The sequence below is a fragment of the Salmo salar genome, chromosome ssa25, assembly GCF_905237065.1.
Source record: "Salmo salar chromosome ssa25, Ssal_v3.1, whole genome shotgun sequence".
In the NCBI taxonomy this organism is placed as follows: Eukaryota; Metazoa; Chordata; class Actinopteri; order Salmoniformes; family Salmonidae; genus Salmo; species Salmo salar.
Window position 1 is genome coordinate 19384071 of NC_059466.1, and position 12232 is coordinate 19396302.

Below are 12232 nucleotides of genomic sequence, written 5' to 3' on the forward strand. Positions count from 1 at the left end.
CGTACATTGTGCCCCTTGCCTGAAAGGATGAAAGTTCAATATGTAGTTAGCTGTATTAGGCTAATGTTAACTAGCTGACTCATTGTTGCCCATGAAAGGAAGGTAGGATAGCAAGCAAGCTAAAAGCTAGTCGTAGGGTTGCCAACTGTCCCGTATTAGCCGGGATGTCCCTTATATTGGGCTAAATTGGTTTGTCCCATACGGGACCTCCCTTGTCCTGTATATTCATTCAATCACAGTATAGCGTAAACATGCCAATTCCTGTAAAGTAATTTCTGTTATTGTTCGGTCGGTTTGGCATATCAAGGAAATATGGATAAACATGCAAAAAAGACTGTGCAGCTACAACAAACAATGTGAAGCAAAAAAGATGTGGGTTAAGCCCGTCAGTGGTGACTCGACGAAAGCTTTCTGTACTTTATGCATCGGGAATTCTCAATTGGCCATGAAGGGGAGAATGACCTAACTCAGCATGCATCCACAGAAATGCACAAGGCCACGCTAGCTAAAGGTGCTAGCAATATCGGTGCATTCTTCGTGACGTCTACTGCGGAAACTGACCAAATTGGAAAACACCTCTCTGTTTACCAGTTATTGAGCAGTGCCAACAATCAAATTCTGAAAGCTAATTGCCCAGCTCACATAGCTCATAATGCCGGCAAGCACGCCTGTGATCAGCTGTCAGTGGATATTGAGACAATTGTTTTTCAGATCTACAGCCAATTATCAGTATCTGCTTCCCGAAGAGAGGAACTGCGACCATTTTTTTGCCTTTGTTGACATTGAGTGGCGTGAAATTCTGCGACATGTTTGCACACGATGGCTCTCTCTTCCTCCAGCTGTCGATCGTCTCCAGCAAAGCTGGCCAGCTCTTACATCATACTTTAGGTCCCTTGGGGAGAGCTGTCCTGTGGCACTGAAGAGTATTTTTGAGTATGAAGAAAAAACGGAAGCTGCTGAGATTTATGTGCTTTTTCCACAAAGTGGGTGTGTTTTTGACCAACTTGTAAAAATGCTGGAGGAAACAACGCTCTGCATCACAAATGTTTACGAAGAAGTCCAAAAGTTCAAAATGAAGATGCTTCAGCTGAAACAGGACAGTTTTTTCCCGATACCAGACCAAGCAGCTGATGGACAAACAATTGTCCGCACAAAGGTCCAAGCAGCAACAGGACTTTGAAGTTCTATGACAATGTCATTACATACATTGACAAGTGGTTTGATTTCTCACCAGAAAATGTAATGGTGAAACTGATCGGCCTCTATGAGGAGCTCTCCTTCACTGGCCTGGAGCAGGTGGTGGTTGCCCTGACTTGACAGAGACAGTCAGTATGGACCAACTCTATGAAGAGTTTTGTGCTAGCCGGGAGGAAATACAGAAAGCCAGACAGGATACCACAAAAAGGTGGCAGTTTTCCAAAACCTAGGGAAAGCCAACTTGGTCAACATGTTCAGGATTGTCTCATTTGTCCTCAGTGTGCCAGGTTCAAATGCCTTTGTAGAGAGGATTTTCTGTCTGATGACCATTAAATGGTCAGACTCAAGAAACAGATGTAGCACAGAGCTGATCAAAAATGAACTTCAAATATCTGTGAACTGTGATTGGTCATGTAATGACTTCTCTCTGGCTATGCAAGAGGAGAAAGGACTGCTTGAATCAGTCAAGAGCAGCAAAATATAAGTAGACTTGTTGAGTGACTCATGCCCCTCTTTTCCTCTTTTGCAGTTGGAAAGTAGTTTTTTTGCTGTAAAGGTCCAAATTGTGATTTCTTTGATCATTTATTTTGAAGTTTATTCACATAAGTTTACATAGCGATACAGTTTTAGTAAAGCTATAGACTAAATGGAATATACAAATGTTTTGCCTTTCCAATTGAATAAGAATATGAATATACACTGTATATTCATTCACACAACACCATACCGCCGTGGCACCGTGCACTGGCACGCCACCTTTTGTCCCTTATTTGGTAGTGAGAACATTTGCAACCCTAGCGTGTACTGTATGACAGTGTCATAGACCATTTCAGACAAAATGAAAGAGAGGAGGATGGCATTGGCATTTCTTTACAAGTAGGGTGAGTGAGTCATCATGTTTGTTTTACTTACAAGCACACACACATGCACATGCACAGAAATCAGTTCCATGGACAGCCACATCATATTTAGCTGACGTTGATTGGACTAAATTGTTTTTGGTATCTTTATTTGTCACTGTGTTAGACTAAGCAGAAGTGATTTGATGATGATGAAATGTTAAAGTTGAAATGGTGCTAGAATAGTGGAGGCAGCTTCTGTTTTCTTTGTGACTTGCGGTAGGTAGCCTAAATCTCCATGGTTTTAAATCAATAACATTAGTTGTTTAGTAGTCCGGATATGTTGGAAACATTAACTTGCTTGACTGTGCTGTAGGTCTTGTAACTGTTTGTCACGTGCACTATGCTTTGTGGACTTCACTAGATAGATGTTGCTCTCCGGTTTTTTGATGAAACACAGGTGTGGTTCAATTTATTCTGCCACTGTGTCTTCTTATTGTCTCGGCCTTAGGCCTATATATCGTGGTGGCAAGGCATATGAACTAACAGGTTATAGTGCAAACGATACAGTTATCACAACACATACAGTAGGTTGTAATATGGCTATTTTTCCTGGCTTGGCTTCCCCATATAAGGGCACAAGGTGAGACCCAGGAGGCAGATGGTTTGAGTCTTTATTTATTAACCAATCCAAAAGGGGCAGACAAGAGGATGGTTGTGGACAGGCAAAAGGTCAAAACCAGTTCAGAGTCCAGGAGGTACAGAGTGGCAGGCAGGCTCGAGGTCAGGGCAGGCAGAATGCTCAGGCAGGCGTGTACCTTAGTCCAGAAAACAGGCAAGGGTCAAAATCGGGAGGACTAGCAAAAAGAGAATAGAAGCAGGAGTACTGGAAAACACGCTGGTTGACTTGAAAGGCATACAAGACAAACTGGCACAGGGAGACAGGAACACAGGGATAAATACACCAGGGAAAATAAGCGACACCTGGAGGGGGTGGAGACAATCACAAGGACAGGTGAAACAGATCATGGTGTGACACCCCAGTGATTTTACCAAAGCACCGCTACTGGACAGCAATATCCACACATTTTACAGGATCAAGCTCATTGTGTAATTCAATTGTGAAATGCTTAGTATGATATAAGGACAAACAGCAGCATCATAAATGTAAGAAAAGAAAGGTAGGGTTTTATGTCACATGATTTTTGCCAAATCTGTGAAGACTCCAAGCATGGGAAAAGGTTTAAACATTAGGATTTGATTCAACTCATGAATTATATTGAATGTATTTATGTTCCTTCCCCCTTTATATCTTAATGTATTAATGTAAAAAAAAAGGCGAATTATTATGAATGATTTTGTAACAGCTCCAAACAGTTGTCCACTACAAGAAATAGAATATAAAATGACCCATTTACTGTGGGACATTTACAGATTTTTCTTCTCTGTAATTGTGTTTTCCTCCTTCACATAAAGGCAATGTACTGTCAGGTACAGTACATTGATTAAAACACTTAGTAAAGCAGGGATCTGTGGAATGCATTGTTTGTATGAACTGCTATAGGAAAATAATGTGTTACTGGAAAAGAAAGGACCAGTGAGTTCAAGGCTGCACAGCTTTTATATCCTCTAGTCAACGAGATCGGTGTCCATATAATGGGACAGTTGATGCTAACTTGCACTAACATGACGTAAGTAACAGTAAACTTTCCAGGACATAGACATGTCTTATATGGGCAGAACACTTAAATTATTGTTAATCTAACTGCACTGTCCAATTCACAGTAGCTATCACAGTGAAAAAATACCATGCTATTGTTGAGGAAAGCGCACAACAAACTTTTATCACAGCAACTGGTTTGATACATTCACCTCTGAAGGTAAATAATGTTGTCACAATCGTGAGGAAAGACGGACCAAGGCGCAGCGTGATTTGAGTTCCACATATTTATTTAAAGTGAAACTTCTAAACAAAACAATAAACAAACACCGACCATGAACAAACAGTGCATACATCAGCGCTCAACAAAACAATATCCCACAAAGCAGGTGGGAGAAAAGGCTTCCTAAATATGATCCCCAATTAGAGGCAACGATTACCAGCTGCCTCTAATTGGGAACCCTACAAATCACCAACATAGAAAATAAATGACTAGAACACCTCCCTAGTCACGCTCTGACCAAAACACCATAGAGAACCGAGGGCTCTCTATGGTCAGGGCATGACAAATGTACTTACATTAAGTAATCTTGCTCTGATTTGTCATCCTGAGGGCCCCAGAGATAAAATGTAGCATAGTTTTGTTTGATAAAATACATTTTTATATTCAATTGTAGGAACTGGGTTTTACAGGTTTACAGTTTTACAGAAACTTTAGGGTGTTTTCTATCCACAAGTATTAATTATATGCATATCCTAGCTTCTGAGTTTGAGTAGGAGGCCATTTAAAATGGGCACGAATTTTTTTCTAAAATCGCTTTAGCGCCCCCTATCCTAGGGGAACGCCAAGAGGTTAAACAGGGGCAGGCAAACAACAGGTCAAGGCAGGCAGGGGTCAATAATCCAGAGAGGGTGTAAGGCACCAGAACAGCAGGCGGGCTCAGTCAGGTCAGGCAGAGGTCAGTATTCCAGAGTAGTGGGGCAAAGGTACAGGATGACAGGCAGGCTCAGGGCAGGCAGAACAGTCAGAACCTGGAAACTAGAAAACAGGCGCAAGGAGTAGGCAGGCGCAGCGAAACAAAATGCTAGTAGGTTCGACAAAACAAAACGTACTGGCCCCAGACAAATAAAGAACACAGGTATAAATACACAGGGGATAATGGGGAAGATGGGCGACACCTGGAGGGGGGTGGAGACAAGCACAAAGACAGGTGAAACAGATCAGGATGTGACAGCTTCACTGGATCAATCTGAAACTTTGCACACACACTGCTGCCATCTACTGGCCAAAATCAAAATTGCGCCTAAACTGCAATATTATATTATGGCCTTTCTCTTACATTTAAAAAACATTTGAAAACGCATGTTTTTTTTGTATTATCTTTTACCAGAACTAATGTGTTATATTCTCCTACATTAATTTATCCTACATTAATCACATTTCCACAAACTTCAAAGTGTTTATTTTGAAATGGTATCAAGAATATGTATATCCTTGCTTCAGGTCCTGAGCTACAGGCAGTTAAATTTGGATATGTCATTTTAGACGAAAATTGAAAAAAGGGTCCGATCCATAAGAGGATATTCTAGTGACTTGTGTTATAACATTGTATTTTTCCACCGAGGTTGCCCACATGACTACATGGTCACAAACACTTTACTTTGTTGACCCTGGATGTGAGACATAAACGCTGCCTGATTTCGACCCATCTCTTGCATTGGAGTCATTGGAGTGGACTGCATCTCTCGAAGTCTCTCTTCACTGCGGCAGGTAGTCAGGCAGAGAGATAGAGACACTGGGGTGTTGGACTGAAAGATTTCACAAGGAAGTGTTTGTGTGTGATGATAGATACTTTATTATCTGTTAGGACAATGCCTTTGTATCACAGGCACCATAGTGGCAGCAATAGTGTGTGTGTGTGTTGTGTGTTGGGTTTTGTGTGGGACGTGTGTATGTCGGGATGTATCATTGACTATTTGTCTTGTTTATTATCAGGGCCGCCACTTGCCACAGGGTAGAGAATCATTTTGTAATAAAAGTAGCTATGTGCCTCTCCGCTGTCTCCCGAGGTCTGGTGGTATGAATAAATCTTTGTTACGTGTGTCTAGATGACCGGGCTGTGGGCAGATCGACTGGACCTGTCTTTCACCATTGATGTAATGGTTATGGTGTGTTGAATGCCTTGGATTCTGTCTTCTGCATGACTTAGTACACAAGCACAGTATCTCATGTGAGGGGTGGTATGTACATGGCTGAGATTTACATTGAATTGGAAATCTACGGTGTGCCGTGAGGTTCATCCAACTATGCTGAATACAGCTTTTTCAATCATCAGGGAATTAATGACACAACAGGCCCTGTCTCCTGATACATTCCTTGGCATGTATATTTGCTCCCATTAGGCCTGCATTGTAAACGTTTACAATGCCTGTTGTAAGTAAACTGATAGGGAGTCGATCTGTTAATCAAACAAGGTATGGTAACCCAATTATGTTGAATTAGTTGAAGTAAGTAACAGGAAGCACCCATTTATACCACAACATTTCTTAGTAAATATCAATGGAAACAGTACCGTAAAATGAAGTGATAAAGTGCAACCTAACAGGTAAAATAGCTCAACAATGGTTTGTAAGTTTGTATTAATTAAACCTATAGCTAAACTCTGTTAATCAAACGAGGTATGGTATAATAATCTTGTTAGAAGCTCAACCATCCAGGACTGATTCTTGGGGTATGCTATGTCATGAATGACCAGTCTGATTTAACCAGGCTATAGGAGAATGCTGTATCATTATTAGACAGACAGACTCCCTCTCAACTGGTCATCATTGCACAGCAGTGACTGAGCCCTCCAACAGGAAGTTCTTAGGTCACATGCCAGATGTAACATTTCACAGTTCCCCCTTTCCTCTCTTCATGCCTAATGACACAATGTTGTGGTGGACTTGTGACTCTCTCCTTCTGATTCTAGATAACACAAACACAGAGGCTTTCTCCTCTGTTACATTTTTCTTTGATAAGTATTGCCTTACCCTCAAAATACGTGTTTGTACCTATCATATGATGTGTTTATGAAATGCGTTCTTTAAGGATATTACGTGAGGTTATGATTATTTTGCTTCAGCTGTGGTTATTAAATATTTTATAAAGCCATGGAAATGTCTGATTATTCATTATCTGTTTAAAATTCAGTCATTATTATTTATTATAAAAGATCCACATACAAACAACAGCATACAAACGCACACCAACATCCTCAACATCACCCCTGCCCAGACCCACCTGCTCACACCCCCGTCTCCAGCGCCCGCATCACTCTCCGCTACATGGCCTCAAACTGCACCGTTTTTGTTTCTCTTCGTCGCTCACGGCACTTTCAACATATAGTTAATGAAGCATTTGACCTTTATAATTCACAATCATTCTGCTGTAATAGTTCACAGTTAGACTTTGTTCAATGAGCTTCGATTTATGCCAAACCCAGATTAAAATATATCGTTTTCAGCAGAAATTAGATTTTTGTTGATACCTTATGCAGTTTTATTGAGTAGAAAGCAGTGTTAGAAAATATCCCTTGCAATTGATTAGAGCCAAATTCAGAGAAAATTACAGTAAATAAATACAAAACAACACTTCCAATTATTGGTCCTTTCCCTAGGGCACAACCACAGTTTCCTACATAGGATCACATCAGGACATAGACATTACTGGTGTCTTATACACAACACAGAGCATCTGCTCACTCTAGTGCTATATGGAATTATTAGGTACCAGCTCATAGAGACAGTGGCAGAGGATCTGTTTCTGCTTACCTTTTGACAATTCCGTCACTAAACATCTAATTACTATTAACTGAAATGTGGAGTAAATGTTTGATTTCATTCCGATAGGACCTGCCAGCTCATAGAGACAGTGGGCTAACTAATGGGAGTGTAAAGTTCAGCTCAGGTGAATCTGTATAAATCCTATAGTTTCTGTAAGTCATTTAACTCATAGTTTGACCCAATCTGTCTACCGAAGCATGTATGTCGCGCTGCTCTCCAAGATCACTCATGGCAACTGAGTGGACTGAGTGTGCTGGTTAGATACAGCAGTTTGTTTATGGGCTTGAGGGCATTAGCTGTTCATGGGATGCAGAGGGGATGTAAAGGGGATGTGTGCTTCAATATGTGCTTCACTGATCCCAGTCCAAAGGGATGTAAAGAATGAAAGGGGGGTTTTCTGTTTACCAGTCTGACCACTGAGTCTAAAAGACCCTATTCACACTGTACATTAATATGCAACATACTGTATATAAAATAACCAGTATACTATATGTCACATTCTTATTGTACTGTGGTTAGATACAAACATCCCTCAAAGAGAGAGATTAGGGTCACATAATGCTCACTGCCACACCCTGATCACAGACATTTCTCATGGGATTATGTGTAAAATTCCACCACAAATCGGACTATTCCAGCCAGACTGTTGTGCCAAGGGAAAACATCCATACAGGCCCAGTGACCGACCCAGCCAGCTAAAAGGCCTAAAAGTTTGCCTCTTTATGACCTCCTAGCCTGCCAACTAATGCTAATCTCCCCATGGCACTAAAAATAACTCCTTGATAATATGTTTTATTCAGAGTTTAAAGCAGATACAAATAGATGTATTCTGTCTCGGCTTGTCAAAACGACAAAGTCATTATCAGTGCACAAATGTTCACCCTCAGATAGGCCTACAACATGTAACTGTCTGTCCGTGTCGTGTAGTCAGTAGTTCATAGACAAGGTATATTCACTGGTGTGCTAATGCCAGTTAATCTGTGTATGTCCTGTACATTTAGTCAAAGGCACAGGTGTACATGTTGTTGACCAACCCCTCTTACATCACAGGTACAGGCAGCTGCTGTGAGGTGAGTTGGTCCAGGATTCTGGCCAGCCTGATATACTCTCTCTCTCTCTCTCTCTCTCTCTCTCTCTCTCTCTCTCTCTCTCTCTCTCTCTCTCTCTCTCTCTCTCTCTCTCTCTCTCTCTCTCTCTCTCTCTCTCTCTCTCTCTCTCTCTCTCTCGATGAGTACTCTGGGCATCCTGTTCTGATAGCAGCTGCAGGGGCAGTCGGGGCTTAAAGGGAGTTGTCAAGGAGTTGATAAGCTGTCTATCCCTCAGCATCAGGAATTGGCCTTGTCTCTCTCCTGTCTGAGTGGATGGAAGCTGTTTGAGCATTACACCAGATTTACCTCTGATCTGGCATGTTGTTCCGCCCAATTAGGTTTTATGAGTGGTGCGCTCTGCGACCCCGCTAGGCCCTGGTAATGCTCCATCAACAGAAAAAGCAGTACTCTTACAACAGCAGCATCAGTCACTGTCACTTATAGAGTTCCCTGTTTAGTGGAGCTCCTTCTTCTGTAGCGGGTTTGGTAAACTAGGTTTGGCCTCGGGCAAATTTTTTATGAGCTAATAATCGGTGGGCCAGAACATAATTTGCATAATAGCACAATGAATAGGTCTACACTACAAATTGAACAACATTCTTAACACATCTGATTAGTGCATAATAAATTCAATGACAATAAATAATAATTTCAATCTGATTACACTCATAAAATCACCATCATCAATGATTATTCTTGTCTATTTCTCTGTGTGTTGATTGGTGGGGAAAAAGGTCTACCTACGTAGCCTACTATAGGCTACTCTACTTTTATTAACGTCAACATTCGTTCAGAACAATTAGTTTGCTAGCAAGAGAAAATGCCGCTCTCAAAAAGTATCAAAGAAAGGTGGATAATGAAAAGGTTTAGGGAAGAGATATGCATTCATCTTACCATCTTTCTCCAGTGCCATGCCAGTGTGTCTCATTTGCAATGAAAATGTCGCTTTTTTTCAAGGAATTCAATCTCATACGTCATTATAATTCTAAGCGTGGTACTTTCAAAGTCGCTTTACTGTCCCAGACAGAGTCCCGACGCAGAATAATTTAAACGTTAACTGCAAGCTACACATGGCAGTCGAATCATCCTTCATGGCCTGACCCAACAAGAAAAGGTCACAAGTACCTCCCTAAAAGCGTCCTGTTTTCTGACCAAGCACAACATGCCCTTCACAGACACGGAGGTATTTAAAGTGCATGGTGACAGTTTTGGAGGAATTGGCTACCGGCAAGTCTATGGATAGCATAATTGGATGGGCTCAATCAGGCTGAGAATTTTTCCCTGGCTATCGATGAGAGTACTGACAACACCGATGTAGCACAGTTGTGTGCATCATCAAGCAGCTGAGGGACATCTTCTCCACCAGATTTGAAGACTACAGCATGCCCAATGATATCATTACGTTTGTACATGATCCTATCATAATCCGCACAAGTGGAGAATTCTCCTCCCTTACTAAGAAAACGATACCCTCGCTGGACGAGGCTGCAATTCAAACTGAGCTGATTGAATTCCAGACATCGAGCCAAATCAGCAATGTGCAATGTGTGCGTTTTTGGGTGGCATGCACAGAGGAATACAGCCAGTGCTTGACTTGGACTGAAATAGGTGCCGATACTCATGTTGGGTGAAGTACTGTTTATATTTAGGTGCAGGAGCTCCACAATACTTTAGAGCTAATATTCTATAAGAGGAACAGGAGCTCAAGTAGTAGAAATGTGAGGCGCCTGTACTCAGCTCCCATGAGCTCCTGCCCAAATCATGCAGTGAATACAACACAATCAAGAACCAACACAATAAAGAATAACATCTGCAGGTTCTCTTTTTGCTCTATAAACGCAATCAAGACTCACGACCGGAACCGATACAACATTTTTGGCCAGTTGCCACTGTAAGTAGGCTTAATTAAAAAATACCACTTCTATTAGGACACTTATATTTTCTCAGCCAGTTAAGTAATTTTTTAAAGGCTTGAAAGAAATAGACTCCATTTAAGCCCTCTTGTTCTTTGTAAAGTCAAATTAAAATGAAGATTATTGTTGAAATGAATTACTCAACTGGTGTAGGTTTTCTCCATCTGTTGCTGGGCGCCACTTGCATAACAAGTTAACTATATTTTCAGCACCAGGCGCTGTTCACCTCCTATTGATTGCGCTGCAGTTGCAACTTTACTTTTCAGCCCCACAAAATGGCCCGCTGCCTGTTTTATTAGTTGACTGTCTCCTGCATTCTCTCTCCAAATGAATGAAAGTTAAAATGTAACTTTTTCATTATTTAGGTGGGGTAACTTCCTTCTTGGGACATTGTATTTGGGACTTTTTGCATCTTGGGGCCGAGATTTTAAAACAAATAAAAAATATTCATAATTAATTTTGGGGGCTTTGGGTGGGGCAAATAATATTGCCAGATTTGGCCCGCTGCCGTTGGTTGGGGAACCCTGTTCTATAGAGACCACCATAAGACCTATACCTTCTGAGACCAATTTAATGGGTGATGGAAAGTCTAGTTTTGCCATGTTTTTGGCAGTGCATCTAATGGAGGTAATAATAAATAGTGTTATAATGTGTCTAACACATTATAGGATCAACATAGCATCGTTTCCTCCTATCTTCCACAGTCTATATATACGGTATACCACGCCTCTGCTGTCTGAAAGGAGAAAGTGAGTCTTCATGGTGTGAGGAAAGAGATCTGGCATAGGGAATGGTAGGGCATGATGAGGATGGGGATGGTAAGGGGGGCTAGTGAGGCCTTTAATCGTGGTTGTGATGGCCCACGAACCCGAAGAGGAGGTGCAGAATTTCACACCCACTTTAGATGTCCCGATTACTAGGGCTAGAGCTGTGACCCTCTCACCTCTCCCAATCCAAACCTGTCAAGTTCATCCGTGCTGCTGTCATTCAGTGAGCAGATGCTACGTATGTTCTGTTTGATATGGCTCACCTTTCAACTGCGCAGCCACCTCATGCATCATGCTATCAGCACGAGAAAAGCCTGTGCTACTAAATCAAACCCAGAGGACAAGTATAGCTCACTGAAACACCTTTACACAGACACACTTTGTGACACGTTTCAATAATAAATGTCCTCGTTTTCTTTACACACATATGAAATGTCCCTCATCCCCTGCTCTTTAAGCACCTCATCATGTGGTATATATGAAGCATATTTGAGCTCCCTATGGGAAGAAGCTGAGAGTGCATAGAGCTATCTCTCTCTGCGTCAGCATAAAACCTCCTGGAGAAATCAGCACTACATATTGATCAATGGGAAGTGAGCAGTATATGTTATCCATTACCAAAGGCCTGCTTCAGGCCTTGTATTAGAGGGTTATTTGTTACCTGCAAACGCATTTGGCTGTGCTCCAATTTGGCCTCCGGAGTAAACTGTTCCCCAGCTGTGTTTAATGTATGTATGTTATATACCCTCCTATAGAATTGCTTTCCACAGTTCCTATAGCGGAGGTAATGGAAAACAGAAACCAGGCAGCCAGGGGTAAGGAATATCTTGACTTCATAATGATTCCAACACTCTGCCACCTATTTCAGAACAAAAATATATTCTCACATGAGTTGGCTTTAAGCATAGATGCATCTATTTTTTACCACGTTCTCAGTTTTGTT

General features: G+C 41.5%; 1 protein-coding gene across 2 annotated transcripts in view; it reads left to right on the forward strand.

The window, feature by feature from the left end:
• The window catches only part of LOC106586306 (transmembrane protein 163), a 110539-nt gene that overhangs the window by 46724 nt on the left and 51583 nt on the right, over positions 1–12232 (forward strand). The window lies entirely within an intron of this gene.